Raw genomic sequence first — 8,226 nt, forward strand, 5'->3', positions numbered from 1 at the left:
CACATCCCAACACCATGGACATTGATGGGATGAGCATTCAAAAAATGGAAACAGAACCTCTCAGGCGTTGCTGTCGGTCCTGCAAAAGGTGAGAAAAGTGAGAGACGATGTTGTTTTTGATGTCATCATTCCATCAAAGCTGATGGATTGAGCTGATGCCATTTGGCGGAAATTTTGATTCCTCCAACAAGGCTGCAATTTACAGACAATCTTGGCAAAACTTTATATTCCATGTGCTATCAACACGAGGAAGCTGACACACGTTTGCTGCTGCACAGTGTAACAAGTAACGCTGAGGACACTGGTTTGCTTGAAGTCACCTGTCCTACAAAAATGTGGAACAGTTTTTTGTTGACTTAATATGCATACTAGAAATATACTTTTTGCTGGTCAAAAGTTGAAAGCTATAAATATACACCGCCGTTTGGAATGTAACAAATCTTTTCCAGTTTTGGGTCGCTAATAAGAGCACAGGTAAGATTTTTTGAAAGAATTAAGTAAAGTTAACTAAAAACTATCAAGGGTTACAAACTTCACCTGTTAGAACAGCTGTTTTCTATTTCAATGGTGTTGGATGTTTTCTTGCAGGCCTATTTTAATGCCTGTCAGGGCATTTTTACAAATCAAAAACAAGATGTAAAATAAGTCTGAAGAAAGTGATGACTGATATCCCTAGAGTGTGTATGTGACGTTTTAGCGCAAAATACCCCACAGATAATTTTTTTTATAGCATGTTAAAATTGGGGGGTGAGGCTGTACTTTTCCAAAGTGTTCATAAAAGGACTTGAATGAAAGCAACTGTCCCCTTTAAACCAAACATAACAACATAAAATATGAGCTTTAATAAAGGTCATTTTTGTGTGTGTCCCTTTAAATGCAAATGAGCTGCTGTTCCCAGCCCACTTTCAAGAAGAGGTTACAACACACACTACCACCAGTGGGGCTTCAAGAGCTCATGCAACAAACAAACAGGACAATCTCATGCACTTAAAATGTCCGAAACTGTCGGACAATGATCCCTATAGAGCCAGAGAATATATGCTGAATGGAGATAGAACAGGTTTAGTTTAATTACAATTATAAATGATGTTGTCATCTTGCTTTTATCCACTATTAGTAAAGTTACAAGACTGTTGTAGCAGACCCCATTCGAATGATGGCGAAGACTTTACTGATGAGTTTTATGAAGTTTATTGTACATCACACAAAAGATGAAGCGTCGTTTTCACTCCAGAAAATCACAGTAAGAGCTGAATAAAATGCAGTAAGAAGTGCACATTAAAGTGTTATCCATAAACTCTCTCTCTCCCTTGCATTATCATCAACATACACAGCGAATTACACAAAAACACTTGTTGCAACTAACAATAAACAAATACATACTGACCTTTTGCCTTTTCGGGTTGTTCTTAATAAACTGGTAACATCTTTATCTGTAAAACTTAACTCCGAAGAACGGCCCTTCATTGCTACTGTGACCAGTATCACTCTGGAGACTATAAGCTGTATCACGAACAGTTGGTACTGAACCATCCTTGAGCAACAACTTTTTTGCAAAACGTGTTTTCTGTTGTCCCTTTGTATTGACCCTTATTCACAAAGCAGTCTGGTGTAAAATGATTAGAGTAGACATAAATGAATTTAGGTGTGGGGCCACATTTTCTTCAAAAACAAAACAAATCCACTGCGTCTTCAGCAGCTCTGATGTTATGAGTACATAAAGACTTATGTTCACTCTTAGACATTCTTGTCGCTACAGCTGCCCCAGCCTGGAGAAAATGGCTGACAGTGTACAACTCACTCAGTGTGCGGTCTATGCTAATACGGCAGAGTCCATCAGCAGTTGTGGGCGGGGCCAGAGTAAAATGTTGTCAATTTGCTCAGAATCTGCAAACGGCTTGTTCTGAGACACTGCTTATGATTTATGGGGATTAAAAAAAGAGGAGTGGGTGGATTTTTACCATTATAAAGTGGTGGTGTACACAACATACATTATGTTCATACACCATGTAAAAGTGAATTTTGATGGCAACGTTCAATATTCAACTACCATTACTGGTTATTTATAAAAGTAATGGCAATATACACATACAGTAGGCTATACTGTATAGAAGGCAATATAATGTCGGCAAAAAGGGTTGATGGAGAATTTACAGAAGTGGAAGTTTACAGTAGTCTTGAAAGACAAAGATCTAATGGCATTAGGATAGTTAATTATTTATGTAATCTTAAAGCAGAAAAGTGAAAGGGCCCCACAAGGGGATGATTTTTTATAATCTGTGCAGTACAGGCTCTATGTCAAGATCAAGTAAAGTGTCAGAAGTCCCATGGGGTAGAAGTGGCTGTGGATATTGAAGACCTGCCCTCTCCTGGTAGCCTGTGAGCAAAATGGTAAGTATAATTGACTTTTCACTCATGTTTTGTTGTCTGTTGTCTTTATCTCAGTCCTATTAAAATGATCACACATTAAATGAAAATTTAAGGAATGAAGGGGGAATGGGCATTATACATATTTCAGAAGAACTAACTGTGAATTCATGGCATTCTTTCTACAAATGCAAATCGTTTTAGTTTTGAAAGGCTTTAAATAATTGTTTCTCAGCCTTGATGACCTAGATCAAAAGAATAAAATTATTATTTTAAAACAATCGGAACATTATGAGAAACTCAGACATGCTGTTAATAAACAAAAATGTATTTGCAAAAAATGTACCACACTGAAATCATTACAACAGTTCAAAAAGATTGTAAGCTATAAAGACTTTTAAAGACATGTTTTTATTTGTATATTTTGGCTAATTAAAGAAACTTTTAAATATGTAAAAATTACTTGCACAGAAAATGTTGATTTTTTAACCACAAAAAGATTGAGGGTAAAGTCTTTTTTTTTTTTTACCTCTCTCACACACACACACACACGCGCGCACACAGACACACACACACACACACAAATATAGCCACTATCTCTCATTCTCTCATGCACACACTCTGGAACCATTTTAAAAAGAGCAGAAAGAAGATGAATTCCCTCATTAAGAGTGTTTTTAATGCATGGAGAAATAATTTATTCATGAAAATTAACAAATGATTCATTCCACTCCAAAGTTCTTCCAGTCATTGAGAACAGAGATATCCTGTTATTATTCTAGGCTGACTTCTCCCCTCTGCACTTACTGAGATGATGTTATTCACACTTGACTGATTACAGGTATTTTGATCACCTCTGAGAAGCATCATATTAGGTAGTTTTAATGGCTGGTACGTGGCTGATGTTATTTTTAATCATGCAATGACAAAATTCAAAGTAATTCAAGCTAATTTTATTCTGCTCAGCCCATGAAATGATATGAAATGGAAAAACAGCTCTGGATCTTTCTCTTGACTTACACTGAACTTTAGAGACTTTTTATGCTTAATTTTATACCAAAAAAAGTTTGTCATGAATTAGCTGTTTCTAATGTACTCTTATCTTATTTATTTATTAAATTGTGGGTTTTGTAAATGTGAACAATTTCTAACTAGAGAAACCGATATAAAGTTTGTGAGTCTGTGCTTTCATTATAGCATTCCATCAAATACAGATTTATTACCAAGAAAAATATCAGCATTAAAAATAGTCACTTTTTACTCTTAGAACTTAGTTTTTTTGTTTTCTAGAGTTCCACAGAACTGTCAAACCTGTTCAAGCTCTTTGTTTAAAAAAAAAAAGACAATTGTCACAAGTATTAAGGGTGGTTAGTTTCGAGAAAACAGAGCAGCTTAACACAACATAATTCAAAAGCATAGGGAATGATGGGGAGTCAAGCCTGCTTTCTCATGGCTCTGACTGCAGTTAGCTGCATAACGTCTTGTTGGAAAACAATCTGGCAGTTCTTTCTTTTCCACTGGCAAGTTAGAGAGGATGTCACCCATGTCTTGGCTCAGGAGAATAAAAATGAAAGGACACATATTGATGTAACTCTCTCCTTCCTTCTTTCTCACACATTCACTCTTCCACCCCATGCCTTCTCCTCTTTCCCCTCCCTCTCTGTCCTCTGTATGTGAATATGTGTGTAACTGCATGCAGTGTGTGAAAGGAAGTGAAACCAAGAAAGAAAGTAAGCAAGTGATGATAATGAGCAATGGACTCACACAATAAGCAGGAGGACAGGATGAGCACACAAGCAGAGAGAGATGAGGCTGGAATAGAGAGTGAACAGCTCCTTAGTAGCCTCGGCCAGGCTGATGGAGTGAGTAGCGGTCGATAGTGTCAGATGCAGTATGGAGAAGGCATCCAGAAAGTTTTCTCTCTCGTTCGAGCCCTGTATCCCTGCTGTGCTGGAAAGAAAGTTGGGACCTCATCTTCCACCAGCCAAACCCATGGCAGTGCCAGTGTCAAGCTTTAGCAGCAGTTTTGTCGAAAATCCATCATTGGGCTGTCAAAAAGAGGCATTTCAGATGAATGGCTCAAATGGTAAGGAAACAACAGATAGATAATATAACCATAGGGGACCGATCCACTCTGATGGAAAACTTTCTGCTCAAAAAAACAAAATATTAGGTATGCACACGTTTCTACACCAGTGATATGTCAGTGTTTCTCTCAGTAGCCACTAACCTCTCCAAAGCTCGGGCTCTGTTGCTGCCATTGCTCATTTGTCAGATGGATCAGGTTACGATATTGCTGAGCACATGAGATTTGTAAATGAATCTGCAAATCACATTCTAGCCCTGATTCAGCACTAGCCACAGAATGGGGCTCATTTTTGACCTAGTCTGCCGGAGGCGGCCACGATGGCTCTATTTATTTGTTTGTGGTAAATCTGCTTTGACAGCCTGTTCAAAGGTTTTGTTTAATGATTGTAAGTTTCCTGAAGAAAGAAAACCCCTTAATAAAGTTCTAAACCACTTATTGTCACCATTTTGTTAATAAAATATTGAATAAAACAGCCATCCATCCATCCATCCATACTAGAGACATGCTATAAACCTTTTGAAAAAAAAATCAGATCCTTCAAAACAAGACTTTGTCAAGCCAATATTCAAAATTGTTCCTTGCTTTCTCTTAAAAATGGCAGTTAAATTATTTTTTTTATTATTAATTTTAATTCTACTTCTTAATATTTACATTCAAAATGAAATTCCACATCCTGTACCTTAATTCTATTCAAAATCAGGAATTTTCAATTTAATTCTAATAAAGGGTTAGTTCACCCGGAAATTAAAATTATGTAATTTATTACTCACTTTCATGTTGTTCTACACCCGTAAGACCTTCATTCATCTTTGTAACACAAATTAAGATATTTTTGCTTTGCCAGCAAGAACACTCCCTTTTTCAATGCCCAGAAAGCTCCTAAAAACATAATTAAAACAGTTCATGTGACTACAGTGGTTCAACCTTAGTATTATAAAGCGACATGAATAGATTTTGTGCGCCAAAAATAACAAAATGGCAACTTTATTCCACAATATCTAGTGATGGGCGATTTCAAACCAAGAAAGTGGCAAGATGAAAACCCCTAACTTTCACATAGCATCTTTTGGATATAAAAACATTAAAAATTCAAATTTTACTACATTTTGATTTTAAAAGGTTTATTATAAAAACGTATTATTTTTTTCCCAAAATGCAATAAATCCATGACACATTTTTTTTTTCAAAATGCAATTAATCCATCAATATAATTATTTTTCAAATTGAAAATACACAACAAAGTAAGTTGATTCACATATATAACAGAGTCTAAACTTTGCCAATATTTATCTTATATTCAGGCATTTTACTAAAAATACATTAAAAAATGGTCCTCTTGTTAATGTTATGAATTATTTGTCATTACCGATTAAAGAGTATCTGGTGCCACCGCACGGTTAAATAAACACATTTGCCGAGTACATTGGTATTAAAAACGGCTTTTAAAAAAGTCTTTAATGTTTACAGTGCGTGGAATGGTGCGCTGTGATTGGTTGAGAGCGGATATATCGCGTTGTGCAGAAAAAGGAGACTGGCGTTTGTCGCATTTTGGGAAGAAAGGGAGAAAACATGACAGAATAACACAACGGATATCGCATTTTGCACAAAATTAATAAATGACTTTTCAATACCGACCAGATACAATACTGATTTTGGCGGAAACTCAATTTTTTGAAAATGCCGTTTATCGCGTTTTGGAACCAAACTCTTCATATTAAGGTTGAACCACTTTAGTGACATGAACTGTTTTAAATATGTTTTTAGTAGCTTTCTGGACAGTGTTCTTGTTGGCAATAAAGGCCTTACTGAGCCATCGGATTTTATCAAAAATATCTTAATTTGTATTCCGAAGATGAACTAAGGTCTTATGGGTGTGGAACGACATGAGGGTGAGTAATAAATGACAGAAATTTCATTTTTGGGTGAACTAACCCTTTAAGACATCCCTATATCTTTACTGATTGGTTGAACTTTTTTTTTTTTTTTTAGCTATATGTGGGGCATGACCTGCCATGAGCATTGGAGAAGGAAAAAATGTAGTTAGGCTGTTAAGGGACACTATGAAAAAAAGACAGATGAGGGTGTCCAGGTAAGGAGCATGGACTCCAGTTCTGTTGGGACGCCCATGTCTGTTAATTAGCGCTCACCAGATGGAAGTGAACACATTCCACTTGGGAAGGTCTCCGCAGAGAGGAGATTGTGTTTAATACATTATTTATTTGCAGACTCAGTGGTATCACCAACTCCCAAATGACAGCAAGCCACATGGGGCAAAGAAAGGAATCCCATCCAAAATGAAAATGCGTCTTCTCGCGCACAAACATGCTAGTACGCCTTTGAATCCATGGAAGGAGCATAGCCATCACTTCCTGATTTCTTCTGAGCAGGGCTCTCAAGAGTGGCAGGTGGGTACTGGAGCTGCCTCACACTTTTAGAGGATGTTCTCCAAGGAGAAGAGTTTGCTCAAGCTTCCTTGCAAGCAGCCATCTGTTAGAGTTCTTATCTTTCCTTCTTTCTTAGTCTGGAGAGACAGGACGCCACACCCTGGCCCCTTTATTTACAGAAACCTCAACTACAACAGCTGCTTATTTGCTTCTGTCCTCATGTAGCTTTTCAACTACAGGCCAAGAAAACACTCCACACCTCCCAAGAATACCTATCGCTTCCTATAATCACCGTCTTAACATCCCAGGGGCTGTTCTTCCGTCTGTTTTCTTCGTTTTCCCTGTCCTGACCATAATACCACTTTCAAAGACTAATATAACTGAAATTATGCACAATTTCTTTCAACCGAGTATGCTTTCATGCTCTGCCTCTTATGTGTTATTGAAGTAAAGAGAGCACAGAAAGAGAGACTTTCGAAATATAATGCATTAAGACAAAGAGTCATTTGAAGTCGTGGGTGTCACAGCGAATCATGTCAATGTTGCTGTTTCAGTAGCCTGGGTGAAATCATTTGCATAAGAGGAAGAGTGCCTTATTGTGGGATTTATTGAAATAGTCATTTTGCTTGTTTGCGAGGCAGAATTGCAGCATAAGAGGCGACGTCTCTTCTATTACAGGAGATAATGGCTGGTCTAATCAGTGTACTCACCACAGTGGGTTGATAAGATTTGATTAGCGGACATGTACTGATTACAAAATGAAAGAGGGACAACAGGGCTGGAAGAACGGATGCTATGCCATCATCTTACAGAAATCTGAGCCTGTGGCATGACATAAAGTGGTCAGTAGTTTTGCGTCACATCGAAAAAGCACACATAATCACAGATAGCCGTTTTGTCAGAACACGTCGCTCGACTGTCACTGTGTAATTATTATTTTGCATAATTGCCTGAGCAGCCAGGTTCTCCTCTCGTTCTCGGGGGTTTAATTGCCTTAATTGACAGACAAAGGGAGGTTTGAGACGCTTGGGCGTGCGTTACAGAGAATAACAGTCGTGTTGGCTGTGAACCCTATTTATGACCTCATCAGCTCTACTCTCCACACGGTCCACACCCCGCTTAATTACCAAGCAACCAGCCGGAAAAGAGAGGTGGAGAAGGAGGAAGTAAGGGAGGGAGAGGAGAGCATCTTCAGTAGAGAGCCTTTGGTCCCCTGGGTGTTCCAGCACCATATGTTTTCACTTAGTCAATCATGTAGACACTTCTCCCAATCTGCTTTAGAAGACCTGAGCCTGGCACACTCGCCTCATCACTTTGCTTCTGCTTTTCAGCCGGCCTCTTCTTAAACAAGGTCTTGTTCTACTAAATGTCTGAACACACACTGAT

Source organism: Megalobrama amblycephala, linkage group LG23 (assembly GCF_018812025.1).
Source record: "Megalobrama amblycephala isolate DHTTF-2021 linkage group LG23, ASM1881202v1, whole genome shotgun sequence".
NCBI lineage: Eukaryota > Metazoa > Chordata > Actinopteri > Cypriniformes > Xenocyprididae > Megalobrama > Megalobrama amblycephala.